The sequence below is a fragment of the Leiobunum rupestre genome, chromosome 7 (assembly GCF_980474605.1).
Source record: "Leiobunum rupestre chromosome 7, qqLeiRupe1.1.hap1, whole genome shotgun sequence".
NCBI classification, from domain to species: domain Eukaryota; kingdom Metazoa; phylum Arthropoda; class Arachnida; order Opiliones; family Sclerosomatidae; genus Leiobunum; species Leiobunum rupestre.
This window is the reverse complement of record NC_143390.1, coordinates 17408733-17426649: the sequence shown is the minus strand read 5'-3', so window position 1 is coordinate 17426649 and position 17917 is coordinate 17408733. Positions and strand designations below refer to the sequence as shown.

General features: G+C 37.8%; 1 protein-coding gene across 1 annotated transcript in view; it reads right to left on the bottom strand.

The window, feature by feature from the left end:
- LOC149934927 (uncharacterized) overlaps nucleotides 1-16653 on the bottom strand; it is a 55778-nt gene extending 39125 nt beyond the window's left edge. Inside the window, exon 1 of the mRNA XM_090181083.1 lies at nucleotides 16227-16653. The gene's annotated coding sequence lies outside the window, so the exon portion shown is untranslated. The remainder of the gene's footprint in view (nucleotides 1-16226) is intronic.
- Nucleotides 16654-17917: the final 1264 nt, after the last annotated feature.

The window sequence follows — 17917 nt, the reverse complement described above, 5'->3', positions numbered from 1 at the left end:
AATCACCCTCGATCAAAGGGTCTGAGTCACGTGATTCCAATCGCCAGTCCAAAATCAACCTTTACCCCTCCACCTTTTCCGTCCACCCTCCCACGCGCGCCCGTCGGCCACCTGACACTAAATTTAAAGACGATAAAACCGTCGGAAAGCCTCGAAACGAAGTGTCCAGTGAGGCCGTGGATCGCGGTCGTTCCCGCCAAAAAGGCAATAAGCGCCGGACTTTCCCCTAGTGGCGTTTTTTAAGACTAGGTCAGGCGCGTTAACAACCGATTATTTACTTTTCAATACGTTTTCAGTCCCATCTAGGCGGCCAGTTTTTCTCGCACTTCGGCGGCTGTGGTGCCGCTGCTGCAGTCATGGGTGCCCGTGGCTGGTGAAAAAATATATAGATTGGGGGAAGACGTTTCCTAACGGGAGAATGGTCCTAACAATGGATTTTTCTTTCGCTCTATATATCTGTGCCTCCTACTTCCGACCGGGCCAAATGGAGCGGTAAAAGCCAAAACGATCTCTTAGCCAACCCTTTGCCAATCCCCCTCACCGTTCCCCACTAGTCTACCATCGTACAAGATGCGAGCTGTACGAGTATGTCCCTTTCAAAGTAGGCCTTTGTCGACATGTTTCTTATGCCGTAACGGAATGTCAGGGTATTAAGAAACCTACGCTAAAACTAATAATAAATAATTATAATCAGCTAGGCTAATACCCAAGGCACCACCTTAGGCCCAAGTCATCGAGTGACTTATAATGCCTTTCAAAGAGGTGGCCGGGTTAAATGCGTAGGAGGGTAGTGGAAAGCCCTTCAAGCTACGCCCACTACACCAGCGTTTCGCAATTTCTTTTTGCTATGGAACCCTAAATTATCCACCTAACTCTGGCAGAAACCCTAACTAATTTTTCTACTTATCTTAAAAGACTCTTGACCAAACAAAGATGAAGGTGCTGTCCCTGTAATCCTTCCGCGGAACACCTTTTGGGAACCGCTTCTTACTACACGAGGTTAATAAATATTATTTATTGGTAAACAAATTCTTCGGCGAATATTACACCAGTACCAGAAACCCAACCTTTTACTTATAGTGAAATAATTTAACCCCAAAATGGTAGCCATTATGAACGTTACTATTCCGGCATAGCTGCGTCTACCCACTTCATGCCGAAGCTCCGAAAACCTTAACTTCATAGTTACCATGGTAACCAACTATAGATAGCGTATTACATCGACCAATGGAGGCCGATTTTTCGGAGGTTAGAAAACCGTCAATCCGAAAACACTCTGAATTCGAATAATAATCAGCTAGACTAATACCCAAGGCACCATCTTAGGCCCAAGTCATCTAGCGACATATAACGCCTTTAAACAGATGGCCGGATTACAATGCGTAGGAGGGTGGTAGCAAGCCCTTCATTCCACGCGAGCCTTACAGCTCCCTACACTCACTATTACCGTTAACCTCCACAAGTTTTTATGGAAAGGGGAAACCGAATCAGTGGGGAGAGAACTTGAATCCGACATACCAAAATATTATGGAAAATTAAGCTACAAAATCCATACTCAAATTGGAATAGGCGATTCCAAAAAATATTGATGGTCACATGATTTGGTTACTTTCTGTCGTATCGTTAAAGTATTTGAGCGCACGCTTCTTTTTTCATTTTCAACGCGCGCGAAAAATCGAGCGAGCCACAATCGACAATACGTTTACCTATAGCAAATTTAACCCTAGTACGAATATATTTGGGTCCTAAATTTTTCAATACTTTCATTAATGAGCTAAAAAGTGATAAGTCGCTAAATTCAAATTCATTAAAAAATAAATTAACAAAACTATATTTGGTCAAATGTAATCACGCTCTAAAATACTTAATGGAACTATTTGTGTTAAGATAGAACTTAATATTGTGTACATGTACTTTTTGGACGTAGTTAATTTATTTATTTATTTATTTTTTTGCTATGTAATAACCTGATAAACCCTCAGTGTACAGAGAAGTCTAATGTATTATTCAAATTGTGAATGTTAAAATAGTTTATCTATGAAACATTACAATCCTAAATACAAGCTCAGCTTAGCTAGGAGGGAAATTGTGCATTACAATATGTTTTACAAACTGTACTATCGCTTTCGCACAAATAAAAAACAAATAATAATAATATATCAAGAGCACGCGCCCAAAATAAATAACACTTTTATATACATGTCACTATTATATTTCAGAATCAACTATTATTCCGAGTTCAAATCGATAGGCGACGTCAATAACCTTTAATAAACAATTCGTCGATAACAATCGCAATTATATATTAAAATACAGAAGGTATATTTAATACAGAGGCCAAATAATAAACTGAGACTGCCTGCGAAGAAAGGCAAACGCTTCACAGGGAAAAAACCCTCACCATTTATTATTCCAAGGAAAAATTGGACGCTTTTTCTCGAAAATAGGGCTCTTTTACGGACTTTATTAGCTTAGTCGCCTTCTAAAAAGCGGAACTGCGGAGGGAGCGTTCCTTCAGAAGCGCAAAAAGAACGAAGCGACGGAGAGTCGACGAAGGTGAAGCTGGAGAGCGAGGATGCATAGAGGATCGTCCCCGAGAGCAATATAAAAGGGAAGACCCCCCCCCGCGCGCGTTAATCCTCTTAAAGTTGCGAGTGTCCGATTCAACTGACGAATTTCGCGGAACACAAAAGGCTGCGAAAATATTGGGGTTCCTTCTCTCCTTAAAAATAAAACTAGCTCCCATTGAAGCGTGACTCGTCTATTCGTTCGAAGGTACACGACTGGATAATCCCTTTCGACTGCCTTTGACCCCGTCATCTGGTAATTCTGGATGCTAGTATAGGACGAAATGGCCTCTAAGCCGAAGAAGCACTCTTCGGCAGCTCCGAAGAAAAAGGTCACTCAATATCATTTTTCATAAAAAAATATTTTTTTTAAAGAACGAAGGGTTTTTATAAAGGTTTTAAAGCGAAAATAAAACTCAAGAAGATATTCTTAGCTAGCCTCTCTCCCCCGTCAGACTCGCAGCCGTTTCTACAGAAGTGATTCTTTTAACTAGTTTTTCCTTCGCCTATAATACAATTGAACCACGCCCGCGTTTGGGATGAGATATTCTTTTTGTTAAGGGTTTAGGCCAAGATTGGTGTGTTGTCTTGAAAATACTTGCGGGGTCTGTATCCGCGCAGTGACCCAAACTCGGTGTCGATCTAAAATTTTCAAAAGGCGACAAGGACGTGACCCTAAAATCGTCATAATGGAACCATTCCATTCCCACCCATTCCCATTCAAAATGTCTACTTCCCACTCATTTACGTTGGAAAATTCCATTCCCACACATTCCCGTAGATAAAAGTTAATTCCCACCCATTCCCGTAGATAAAAGTTCATTTCCACCCATTCCCGAAGATAAAAGTTCATTCCCACCCATTCCCGTAGATAAAAGTTCATTCCCACCCATTCCTGTAGATAAAAGTTCATTCTCACCCATTCCCGTAGATAAAAGTTCATTCCTACCCATTCACGGAGATAAAAGTTCATTCCCACCCATTCCCGGAGATAAAAGTTCATTCTCACCCATTCCCGGAGATAAAAGTTCATTCTCACCCATTCCCGTTGATAAAAGTTCATTCCTACCCATTCACGGAGATAAAAGTTCATTCCCACCCATTCCCGGAGATAAAAGTTCATTCCTACCCATTCACGGAGATAAAAGTTCATTCCCACCCATTCCAGGAGATAAAAGTTCATTCTCACCCATTCCCGGAGATAAAAGTTCATTCCCACATACGATTATATAGAAAAAATATCCACTCCCGCCTATTCCCGCGGTATTTCCAGGGTTACCATGGTAAATGGTAAAACTTGGTTTCCATACAGCTAGCTATTGTGTACTAGAGTTTTGTATGGGCAGATCTGTTATAACTGTTTGTAGTACTCTTTTCCCACAGCTATAGTTACCAAACCCGTTTCATAAAAAGCGAATAACGTAGCAATGGTTCCTATCATTTCATTGGATACGGATTACGTCATTTTTTATTTTCTGGAGTCTGTGAAATCCGTGAACCAATCGATAGGTTTACTTTTTCGCATTGTTTTATTTAATTTAAGTTAGATTTTATATCAAGTTAGGTTAAGGAAAGGTCATTATATTAATATTAAAAAGGTGGAAAAATTACTCGAAGCGAGGCAGATGGGCGTGGTTTTTCTTCCGGAAATCATATGCATCAAGCAGAAGCTACCCTTATATTCTCTCTTAAGCCCGGTTCACACGATACCATTTTGTCGCGGGTGACCAATCGAAACGCAAGCAAAAATCATCGGAAAACTCGAAACAAACTTCAGCACTGAACAAAAGGAAGGATTATTTGATTTTTGTTATTGTTTTTAGCAAACGCTTGAAGCGAATGAAATTTAGACGGGACCGGGCTACGAGTCGTGCGCACTGGCGTAGCTAGGGGGGCAGGGGTGGCGACCCACACCGCGCTACCTGAGAGCAAAGGTCAAGTAAGTCGAGATACGTGACTATTGAAAGAAATTCAAAATAAGAATCCTTGAGTGTTTTTAAATTAAGGTGACTCAGTACCAAATTTTCAATATATATTTTTACTCTATTTTTTATCAATTTTCATTATTAGATTATCATTGTTATTATGCTGAATTTCGAACTTTAAACTGGTTTTTCTCAAATGGGGGTTTTCAAACTTGTTTGACTCTTGCTCTAAGGTAGCGACTGGGTGCCACTCATTTGGGGCCATTTTGGGGATGACACCCGACCGTGAAAAAAATAAAAACTTACACAAACTAGAGAAATTCGAAAAATACCTTTTTACACGTTTTGACTAGTAAGTAGCACACCATGCTAGCTACGCCACTGCTCGCGCGGCAAAAATCACACTCGAAAAAATGGTAACTTGTGAACCAGGCTTTAAACTTAATCAATATATTACGATTATTATTGCTTTTTTTTTAAATCTATTTTTAAAAAACTATTAAAAAAACTGAAAACGTGAATTTACGGTTATATCTATCTTCTCGATCCATTTCGAAATGAAAGGTTTAGTAAGATAGCGTTTACAATCGCCAGATTAGTCCGTACACAATAACGGTACGTCTGCTCTAAAACACGTCGTACTCTCAAATATCTATATCCGTTTTTAAGAGCGTTTTAGGCATTTCGGTAAAAAAAAAAACATGTATCAGAAAAAACCCTCCCATAGAAACGCCAGAGACAGTCACAGCGCCAAGGCTTATCGTTCCATTTGCTAAACCCATTAAGCGACGCTTTTGCCATTAGCACTTTACGCTGAGTTTCTCTACAGCGATTAAACAGAGCCAGAGAGAGTGGCCAGGAAAAACATCCAAAGATTGAAAGAGGGAAAACTAAAATGTGCCGCGTTTTCACGATATATTTGATATTGCTTAAGGATAGAAATCTGGAATCAGCGAGCGAAAGCCCACCTATGGCTAGACGTACGACGACGCTATCCAACGTCTACGCTTCTAAACGGACGTCACGTTTCGCGTACGCGTTAGCGATTCGCCAACCGTTTTAAATCGAACTACCACATGGCAAAATAACGCTTTCCAAATGGCCGACTCGTAAAGACCCTTTTCACGGAGGCGTTGGCGCGTGTCGCGAAGGTCGCCATTATCAATAGAACGAACGCCGACTAAATCAAAATGGCAGCGCCCCGTCGTAGATCAAACTACAAACCGAAATGTGGGTCTCTGTGGAAATGGGAAAAATGGCTGACCAACCTCTCAACGCGGCTTTTACGAATGGGGATTCCAAATCTGAAATGCTAAAATAAACAAGCGTGAGGGATAAGCGTGGACAAATTCGCGTTTTTAGGGTTTCAACCTTAAGTAAATACCCAGAAAACTACTAAAATTAAACCCGAATATTGTGGTAGTAGTACGACCCTTTCTTCAAACCAGGAGCTCAAAATATAACAAGTACTAGGTAGAAATAGCCAGAATATATCGATTTAAAACACAGAACTAGGTCCGTATATAGGGGGCACCATTGGATGCTCAGCGCCCCCAAATTAATACTTGAGAATCCCCAACCCGACCGACCCAAAAAAATCGATTGCTCAACTACCAACTAATATCATATAACATCGATTAATAAAATATTCTGTTTTCAACTAAGTCGAAATTCATAATTTCAGGAGTAGTAGTTAAAAATTACTATTTTTAGTAGTGTTGTTAATTTTCCGGAAAAATAAAACGCGGGAAATTTTCCAGAAAATAAAAAAATTTACACATAAATTACTTATAAACATTCGGAGTGCCCTATATGTTTATTAGTTTAACTGATATCGGCAGATCTTCGAGTAAAGCCAGAGTTCCTACACAGTACTGATGAGCCCCAGAAGGGCGAAACCGGTCTACTGTGTGGAATCTCTGGCTAAAATTTTGACTTTTGATATAAATTACTTTTTAAAGATTTTTAATGTTTTTAACTTTTTACCGATATAAAATGTCTAATATCAGTAAATATAATACAAAACATTAATAGTGTTACATTGTTAATCAAATAAAACTAGTCTAGAGGTTTAGTTTTACTTTCAGATTCCAAAAAATGAGGCGAAAATGCCGCTTTATCTATATTTACCGAAAATATATTAGACTAATCATGGAATGAAAACTTTTTTATTTTTTTCAGAAAAATACGGAAAATTTTCCGACTTAAGCCTGGTTTTCACTGGGCTAAAAAACAGCGGAATTGGTTTTCCTCGCCGTTTGCGGAAAAATATTTTCCGCTAAATTTTACGGAAAGCTGGCGATATTCCGCGAACAAGCGCGGAATGGAAGTTCTATTTTTACGAATTTTTAAAACGCAACGCAATGTGCTAACCAATCAGTGAAGATCGTGCGTTGACGTCACTAGCTCATTACTCACGGTTTGATTCAATTTGTTAGGCTTAAAAAGCGACGCGTTTAGTTTATAGACATTGTTATTGTAATTTAGTCAGTTTGTCACGATGACTTCTAAACAAAAAAGAATGAATGGTAGTCAACAGGAGTTATTCGTAGCTTATCCTTTTTTATATGACAAAGCAAATAGATGAAAATCGGTGGACTGCTATTGGAGCTATCTATGGCGTCCATTTTAATTATGTGAGTCAGTAAAGATACAATCTTCAGCGCATGCGCTATCGAAACCACCGAATTACAAACCGCTTGAAAAAATCCCCAGTGAAAATCAGTTGCGGAAAAGCATTGGAAAATCCGCCGGAAATATATTTGCGTAAAACAATTTCCGCCGATTTTTAGCCCAGTGAAAACCAGGCTTAAAGGGAGTATAACCCCTCTTGTTTGGTAGGGTGCACTTAGACTGTACCGAGTATCTTCCACAAGCCTTCCTAGCGAGGGGCGGCAAGAAGTTAGTTTGATCGGGTTTTACCACCAAATTCTCAAAAAGTGTATACACCCTAAAACTAAACTAACTCCTTACCATCCCTCGCTAGGAAGGCTTGTGGAAGCTACTCGGTACAGCCTAAGCGCACCCTACCAAACAAGAGGGGTTATACTCCCTTTAACAACGCTAATTTTTAGTATCAAATTGAGCACCCCCGAGATTTGTCGGCTGGTTACGGGCCTGCGGAGAACGTGATCCGATAATATTCGTGACTAAATTGGTGAGAAACGTGACGTGACGGTGGCCATCTTGTTTGTCCTATCAAAGATGGGTTTTTAGGGCGCGGAGGTCCTGGCAAATAAAGTTTTAGCGGACAATCTCGGCAGCAGCCTCCTTGAAAAGCGAAGGTAGGAGAGCGCACTTGGGTGTAAAGAGATCCTGATGTTTTTACGGCGAAGGAAGGCCTCTTTATTTTTGAAGAGTCACTTGAAACGGGCCGAGTCCAGAGACAGCTTTCTTCTGCTCGAGGAGTTTGTTTTGCAGATAGACGACTAATGCCCTCGCGAGACGCTCAAACTTGTTTCGCCGCAATATCGCGATGGCCGCGGAAAGCGTTTCGAGCTGATTGCCGATGCCTTCATCGAGTTAATGCACACTCCGACCGCTTAACGGCTTCTATCCGCCCCGGGCTGACATTTTATTCAATCGAACAGCTAAACAACGTTGCCAGACGTACGATCATTTCGAGCCAATTTTTAGCAGGTACGATAATTTCGAGCCAGCCTTTGGGTCTTATGACAATATCGGGGCAATAGTTGATTTTATAAAATGTCTTTACGCTTGTCCAACTTGTTGAAATGTTGCCCTGGAATAGTTCAGCCAATGCCTAAGAATGAGTTCATAAACTCTTTAGTGGGAGAGAAAACGGATCCACAGCTGAAGCGGGGAGGCAACATTTCAACAAGATGGCCAAGGTTATTTTATAAAAAGAACTATTTTTGACAGTTACGATAATTTCGAGCAGCCTTAAAGGACTTTCGATCATTTCGAGCCAATTTTTAGCAGGTACGATCATTTCGAACCAGCCTTTGGGTCTTACGACAATATTGAACCAACTTTTAGCAGGTACGATAATTGCAAGCCACTTTTTAGCAGGTACGATAATTTCGAGCCTATTTTTGGGTTACACGATAATTTCGATTCGAATTTTCCACCAAATCGCGGATGTGTGAAAATCTTTTCAATAGCCCAACTCAATTTATTTCAGCTTTATTTAAAATTTAGATAACTCACTTCAAACACACCATTCCAAAATAAATTTAAAATCACCGCCAATTTTAAAAATTTTAATTGGTTTCAATAATCGATCCTCATAATTTGCGTAACCCAACCTGGCAACGCTGCTACGAAACAACGGAGAGTGCAATCCTCCCGTGCCATAACTTCGCGACGCTTGTAAGCAAATTAATTTGAGTGACAGTATTTTTAAATGTACCTGCGCAGGGTTTATTAAAATGGTATTTTTATCTCGAAAAGACAACCTACCAATAGGAAAGCGCTTATAACGAAATAAAACAGCTACTCTGACAGGTGGTTTTTTAATTAATCACGACGCGATATGACATTTAGCGACGAAACTAAATTGGCTTTTTCCTGCGTAAAAAAAGTGCTTCGTAGTATGTATAAAATAGTGCGAGCGCGTGGTGATAAATTGTTGGAAATTGGTATACAGCCCTGAAAATTGATATACACGTGCCTAATTTTTATTAAAAACCCTACTGGGAAAACGTTTATAAGCTTGTTGCCGAGGGCGCGCGCATCTTCGTTTGAGTGTGTTTTTAAAATAACTCATTCTACGTCGCACCGCATCTCCGCAACTTTACGAGTACAAAAAATGGTAAATCGCGTGGTAAAGTTATGATTTATTTTTAAGGAGATATGTGTCATAATATTACTTAAAACCTAATATGGTAGTCATTAGAAATTGTAATTATTAATTTCACACTTATTTCTTAATTTGGATCGTAATTGTTTTTAAATAAACCAAAATACAACAATTAAATATCGAAATCAGGGGGACATAGTAAAAATTAAACTTAAAATATCGATTTAAATTGGATTATCCTGCGCTTATGTAGGTTATTAAAAATGGAAAGCAACAAATGAATTTAGGATGACGGTAGGATTATGCAGGTCTGTGGGATAATATTTCCAAAAACACCGCATTCCTGAAAGCAAGAGTACCCAATATTTTAAGATAATCTAACTTAACCAATCTTTTCATTATTGCCTTATTATTTAAATTGATTCCATATTTTTATATATAAAACAAGTAATAAAAGCAAATCTTAAGTAAGAAAAACTTATTGATGTAAATTTGAACTCCTTGGAGCAAACTTTCTGAACCCTATTAAATTTAACTGATTTCCCTGATATTGACTAAATAATGGGAATTTCCCTAATATTTGTATGAACCCTGATCAATGATTTAGCAAGAAAAGTACCTTTCCTTTTAAATCAGTATTGTTTAGCTAACCTAACCAGAAGGTCGATATATTGAGTATAGCTAAGATGACTTACGTGAATAGAATATTTTTCAAAATAAACGGAATAATAAGACAACATTGAAATACCATTATTATACTGCGTACAATGGATTTGCTTTATAAGAATTAACCAATAAATGAGTTTCGCGATCAAATATGGAAAATAATTCAGCCGTTAACTTTTTAAAACTTGGGCTTTTTTAAGGCTAAAGTTACGATTTTATTAAGCTAAGGTAGAGATATTTAAAAGGCAGAAAGCCTTTTTTATGATTGTAGAATAATCATCGCCTACAGTCACCGCTAGGTGAGCAAGAATGTCGTAAATGTCACTTTTTTAGAGTTAAGTCCATGCCAGTGGCAAAAGTGTCTAATACTAAATTATTGCATTGAAATGATATAAATAAGCCAAAATAAGTAATTTCCACTAAAAGGTTTTTTCTTCAAAATGTCTTACCAAATATAATATCAAACTAATTTAAGTTTTAGGGGCAAATATTCATAAAATAGATTTGATATATTCCTCAAGCTTTGAAGAAGAATTAACAATTTGCAAGTGATAACGCTGATCAACTACTAACAAGGAGACATCCCGAAGTGTAACCCACCGATTTTGTTCAAATTCGGGGGATTGGTAGACCTTCATGTATCATGAAAAATCCTAAGGGGAATTTATTCAATGGTGGCAACGAAAATGTTTTTGACAACACAAAATATTAAATTTTCCCACTGAAAATAACATTGGATTTTGACCTCAAATTGATCAAAAGTTGATCAATTTTGATGTTTTCTTTTTGTCAATTTTTATCTACTTTTTCTATTTTTGCCATTTTTGAAATTTTGAAATTTGTTAAAATTTTTCACAGGAAATGTTATTTTCAATGGGAAAATTTCCATTTGTTGTTGTCAAAAACATTTTTCGTTGCCATGGCAAAACGGTTGCCCATTGAATAAATTCCCTTTAGGATTTTTCAAGTTAAATGAAGGTCTACCAATCCCCCGAGTTTGAACGAAATTGGTGGGTTACACTTCGGGTCGTCTCCTTGTTAGTAGTTGATCAGCGTTATCACTTGCAAATTGTTAATTCTTCCTCAAAGCTTGAGGAATATATCAAATCTATTTTATGAATATTTGCCACTATTTGCCATATTAGCCAGTAAAGATATTATTATTAATGTCAGTATTTACCGAGGGGCAGGTCACTTCCATTTTGGGTGTGTCTTAATCATAGTAAAATGATTAAATCAGGGTAATCGTGATTAAATCAGGGTAATCAAGATTAAAATATCTAATCAAGATTAGAAAATCTAATCACGATTTAATCGAGATTTAATCATTCTAATCACGAGCTATCTTTTTAATCAGGATTTAATCATTTAAACGAGATTTAATCATTCTAATCATGATCTAATCTATTTAATTAGATTTAATCATTTTAATTAGATTTAATCATTTTAATTAGATTTAATCATTTTAATTAGATTTAATCATTTTAATTAGATTTAATCATTTTAATTAGATTTAATCATTTTAATTAGATTTAATCATTTTAATTAGATTTAATCATTTTAATTATATTTAATCATTTTAATTAGATTTAATCATTTTAATTAGATTTAATCAATATAATCGGGAATTTATCATTAAAATCATAACTAAAGTCCGATTTAATCATACTAATCACGATATAATTTTTTTAATCAGGATTTAATCATTTTAAACAGATTTAATCATTTTAATCAGGATTTAATCATTTTAAACCGATATTATCATTTAATCGTGATTAAATCAGATTTAAACATTCTAATCATGATTACACGTGATTTAATCAACTTAATCGTGATTAAATTGAATTTAATCAAAATAATCACGATTAAATCGGATTTAATCAAGGAAGTGACCTGCCCCTCGGTATTTACCACTATTTGCCACATTTTTTGACACTTAAAAATCCGTCAATTTTATCAGATACCAGAGCAGATAATTTTTCAAGTGATTATTAGCCTAGTACATAATCAATAGAAGGGCGAAACATAATATTGAAAAGAGCTGGAATTTGCATCGCTTAAAAGAAGGCATTTTCTGTGCAGATTCGACGAACCTACAGATAAATTCTGGCACGTCGATAAAAGTCTCGAAACAGAGAGAGGATAAAAATCAGAAAAAGAGGCTCGTATCTGCGAAGCGCGAATTTTCTTCGGACTGTTTAAGTGGTGACAAGTAGATAAGCGGCTCTCAGCCTCATTAAGCGCTGTTCGGTCACGGAAAAGAGTGAAACGGGTACAGTCTGTGTACGCCTAAATGCGGAGAGAGTAAATAAGGAGCGGAATTCCGACGATAACATTCTCCTCTTTCGTTTCTTATCGGAGGATCCCCTTCAGCTTGTTTATAGGATCGACGGCCATTTTTCCAAAGCGAGATTGCGGACGACAAAATGTCACTTTTTCCCACGTTATTTAATTAGCGCCAAACGACCGAATCTCGTCTAGAAATTCCCCGCATTTCTTTATTGGCGCGCGAGAAAAAATAGTGCGAGAAATAAGTTAATAAATTATCCGCGTCAAGATTTAATTTAACAGTTCCAGGGGGGGAAATACCGAATTTAGGATTACAATGCTTTTTATATAGCTCTATCATATATAGCTCTATCATAAGTAATATAATAACGATAAGTATGACAATTAGGAATTATTATCACCAGTATTATTTCACAAATCTAAGTTTAGTTCTCAGCACCGCGCCTCCTAGTGTTTAAATATGGACCAGGCAAATTATACAACTACCAAGAACTATAAAACGCTACTCAGTTTAGTTGCGAGTCCAAGTCGAAGCTAAACCTAAGGAGTCAGTGCCTTAAAAAGGTTCAGGAAGGAAACTTTCATTTAAACAATAGGAAGTGTCGCACTTATTGGGATTACGATACTTATGGTTCTAGTTCAAGTAGAACTATTCTTACTAGTGCTCAAAATAGTTCTGACTATTAAATAGTCAATAGTTAATTAGTCATAACGTTTTGAAAAATAAAATAATTAAATAAGGTGAGATAAAGTAAAGTAAAGTAAAATAAAATAAAATAAGATAAAATAAAATAAAATAACATAATTTTATAATATAATATTTTAATATTGTTGGTTATATTATATGATATGATATGATATGCTATGCTATGATATGATATGATATAATATCATATGATATATGATATTATATTAGATTATATTATAATAATGATAATATACATAAAATATACAGAGGTAGATATTTAGTATTTTCAACCAATATATTTTGTGATAGCCTTGTACTAAATATGACTTAAGAATAAAATTTTGTTGACTAATATAGCTATATATAAATATAATATTCACGTATACATGTATACAGTTACCTTTTATCTAGTAAGACTGTTCGTCGTATACCAGTGGCTATGGCAACCCAACTACAGCGCACCTGTTTGTAATTATTGTCTATAGCTGAGTTTATCACGAGAATATAATATCCAATTATCTTATGATACGTGTATTATCAGTTCCTTTACACGTTACAAACGTAAATTTAAATATATACTCTTACTCAGAAGAAATTTATAGTCTAGCCAAAGGGAAACAATTACACATTTTTCTAATACGGATAAAATATTAAAATTAACCTCCCATCATCCTTAACGATGTCATACGCTTCAGTCTAGTTGCCATGGTAATTGTCACGGAAAGCGCGTTTCGTTCGGAAAAATCTCAAAAGGAGGCGCTGCTATATATAAAATATAAGAATTCGAAGAAAAACAAAGTTTTATTTTTCAGTGGCAATAGCGCTTGATTCTGGCCCTTTAATCAATAAATAATTAATAATTAAATAATTAAAATAATTAAATAATAAAATTCCCAAAACCTCGCGTAATATCGAAAGATAAAATTAATTAATAGAAAGTTTAACTTGTAACGAAAACCGCAAAATAAATATTTAGGTTGGCTATAAATTCCATACATTCTGCCTTTTAAATTATAATGTATGCTAATCTCAATTAATGTAATTTCTTTAATATTTGTAGAAATATTTAAATTCACAATTAATATTGATAAAATTGTACTTTCCTTATTAAAACGATATTTCCAATATGCAAAATTAAACGGCCAAAGCTTCAGAAAAATTTTAAATATTAAAATTACCCCATCGCATTATTTTTAAAAATTCATTTCAAAAAGGAAGAAAGATTTCTAGAAAATACACGTATAGAATATTAAAAAGGAAACAGCGAAAATAGTGAAATGAAATGGCCGTTTGTCATTTTCCATTTCAAAAATATGAGTTTAATTAAACCGAGTGTTCGTATAAGCCCCTTAAATGTTGTATCAGCTCGGACTAAGCGAAAAGAAAACTGAACAATTTAGCAAATGCCGATTAGAAATAATAACCCTATCAAAGCCCGTGAATAGGGTACAGTCTACGTCGATCTATACCCGGGGGCTTAAGTCTCCAGCAAAAAAATAAATAAAAAATGACGATAGAGAAATTAAACCGGAAGAGACTAACGTCAGTAGTAGCGTCTAAAGTTACAAAGACCCGTTTCGAGTAGACGTTAAGGAGGGTCGATCGTCGTCGAGCTTAACAGGATAGCGTGAAAAAGCTCTTTCCTTTAATTAAAATCTTTGGAGTCGAGCAGAGCCGTCTTGGTGGTCTCACTGAGAAGAAAGCGGTCGGGAGATCGAGCGACCAGGGGGGGGGGGGTGATACGAGGAAGGGGAGGGGGGCGCCGAAAATAAAGAAAATGATAGGATCGTTGGAAGCGAAAGGCAAAGGCTCCGGCGCAACGCCAGAGAGAGGGGTGTAAAAGCAATTAAGTTCCAATTAAACCTTTTTTCCTTCATTCTCCGGTCGTCTTCTCTCATCCAATTCAGTTTCGAGCGGCCATCCCATCCAGGCAACGAAATACAGCTCTCTTTTATCACGGGCTAGCCCGCCGTTTCTAATATCCTTTCCCTCGGTCGTTTTCATCTCCTCCCATCCGTTCTCTCCATCCTCCCACGAAAGAGCCGGCTAGCAACGCGGATGGCGAGCGGAAAAGAGGAGTTAAAGGGGAGGGAGAAAAAGCCTTCAACAATCTCTTCGGGCGGCGGCGTTCCAATCCGACATTTCCCCAATATTCTCCTCGAAAAACACGTAATATCGTTATACGTCGCGATCACTCGTAATACTCCCCGCGATTCCCGCAGCCAGCGAAAGAAAATGGAAGCCGGAGAACGGAGTGAGAGAATGATGGTTCCGGTCGTCATGGTAACCGCCGAAAGTGCACGCGCTATTTTCATTTCGCGCTCTCTCTCTCTCTCTCTCTCTCTCGCCAGGTTCTGAATACCCCCCGGTTCCTTCCCCCCTCAACCATTCCTCTAATACGTCCGAAGGTAACAAGGCGAGAGTCCCTCGCTCTATAAAGGAACGCGCTCCGCTCTCTCTTTACCGCGCGTGTACGACCGTATTTATACGGCGGAGCCATCCGCCCCTAATAGTAGGGCCGTCCGTGCGAGCAGCCGAGTGAGCGGAGTAGCCCGCCCGTATTCCAATTCCTACTTCATGGTTCGCGAACTCCAATCTTTAGGACTTCAATATCCTCCGAAATCCACCCCCTCCTCGTTTTCTTCAAACATTTTTTTCCCATCGCGCGAGGCTGCACCCTATTTTTTTCTCTCCAAAGGTACCGGATTCAAAAAGCGCGCAAAATATAATATTGTCAAACGGACTCGGAAGATATTTTACCTTCACATTTCTCTAAAAAAAATATCGTACACTCCTCCTAAAAATACATTTTAAAAATGTCTTACGTTATAAAAGGGATTCTTTTTTTCCGCGCCCGGTGAAAACGACTATTTACCGTATTGAAATACAAGCAAAAATCATTCTCCCTCCTCCGCCCTCTGGTGGGCGAGATGAGAAATATCGCCGGACTTTCCAATATCGAAAAGGGTGGGAAATGGAAAAATGTAATAAGTCCCCGGCGGGCCCCCTTTGCCCGCGCCAAAGAGAGGGGGCCCTTATATATTTGATAGCGCTTTCTACATATTTCGCGTCGGATAAACCATGGCACGGCACGTCAATTTCGAGCTATTGAGAATTTAATATTATTATATACGAGCGTTTAAAAATATCTACATACTATAAAGAGCGTATGAAAAACGGGTGGTTATCGGATAACGTTATCGGCTCGCGGCGACTTGGATAAGATACTACGCGATTAATCTCACCCGGGGTTTTCAACGGGATTAACGACGTACCGTTATCCTAATCTATCGCGACAGATAAGAAAGATGAGGAAGAGTAAGACTTACCAAGCTCCCGTCTCCTTCGCTTGTTCGACGCCGTTGTTAGCGGTGGGTACTCGGAGTCCGAGCCTCTTTCCGGCGATTTTTTCCCAAGTCCGGCCCGATACTCGGACGCGGTTGTTCGTTACTTTCGGACGATACCACGATGACGTATACGAAGGTCCACTCTTCGACTACAGGACGCGACGAATCTCCGTTAGAAATGAACAGTTTTCCATGTACAGTCTCGGAATGAAACGCGATGAAAATTCTGCGAAGCCAACTGGTCGGAGATACGCGTCTCTCTGCGGAAGGTTCGCGAGCGTCGATCCTCTTTGCGGAGGAGCTGTACGTGTTCTACTCGACGCGAAACCGTTCGTTTAGATAAGCAGACACTTTCTGATCCGCGGCTCGCGGGATCTCTGAGCGCTTCGCCTCTCATTCACTGCGCTCCTCGTACTGGCTGCGGCGACGCGAATGTTGTCGTCCTCGGAGGCCGGGAGAGAGATCCGACGGGGGGATGGAAAGGGGAGCCTCCAACATCACTTACGACGTCATAACGATCTTTCTTCGGAATCCGCGCTCCTGTTGCCATCTAGGAACGTTAAGCGGAACTCGTCCTCTTCAACAATTTCGACGCCTTCAAGATTTCCAGAGATTCCGGCGAAAGAAGGACAAAGGATGATCTTTGTCTAGAAAACGCTTTTCGATAACACTTCGTGATACCTGTAAAAGGTATTATTCCTTTAAATTAATACGAATAAATAATTAAAATTGTAAATTTCGAGGTTCACACTTATTAATAAATAATTTTATTTTAAAAAAGCTTTTTAACAATAAATTTAACAATTCTTTCTTTACTCAAACGTCCAGTTGACTTATTCCAACCCCTTAAAGTTCACTCAGGGTGACTAGGGAAGGGCTTTGAAAGTTTTATAGGAAAAATAGGAATTTTAGAGGCGAATTATAGGAAAATATAGGTAATCAAATAGTCGAATTATAATAAAATATAGGAAATAAAATAGGCGAATTATAGGAAATAAAATATGCTAATTTTGGGAAATAAAGTAGGCGAATTATAGGAAAATATAGGTAATAAAATAGTCGAATTATAATAAAATATAGGAAATAAAATAGGCGAATTATAGGAAAATATAGGTAATAAAATAGTCGAATTATAATAAAATATAGGAAATAAAATAGGCGAATTATAGGAAATAAAATAGGCGAATTATACAGAATAAAATAGTCGAATTATAGAAATTAAAATAGGCGAATTATAGGAAATAAAATAGGTGAATTATAGAAAAATATAAGAAACTAAATAGGAAAATTATAAGAAAATATAGGACACTAAATAGGAACACAATAAGGAAATTCTCGCATATAAGTATACTTTGACTCGAATCACTCCTTCTGCGTTGAGTTTGCAAGTTCTCTCCTCACTGGTTTAAGGGGTTTTCCCCCGAGCTCTTCGGTTTCCCCTTCCATAAAAACTTGTCAAGGTTAACGGTAATAGTTAGTGTAGGGAGCTGTTGCCACCACCCTCCTACGCATTGTAACCCGGCCACCTGAATTAAAGGCTTCAAAAGTCGCTTGATGACTTAGGCCTAAGGTGGTGCCTTGGGTATTAGCCTAGCTGATTATTATTATTATTATTATTGATAATTTTTTGTACACTGCTTTCTTGCATGATTGGATCACTTGGCGGATTTACA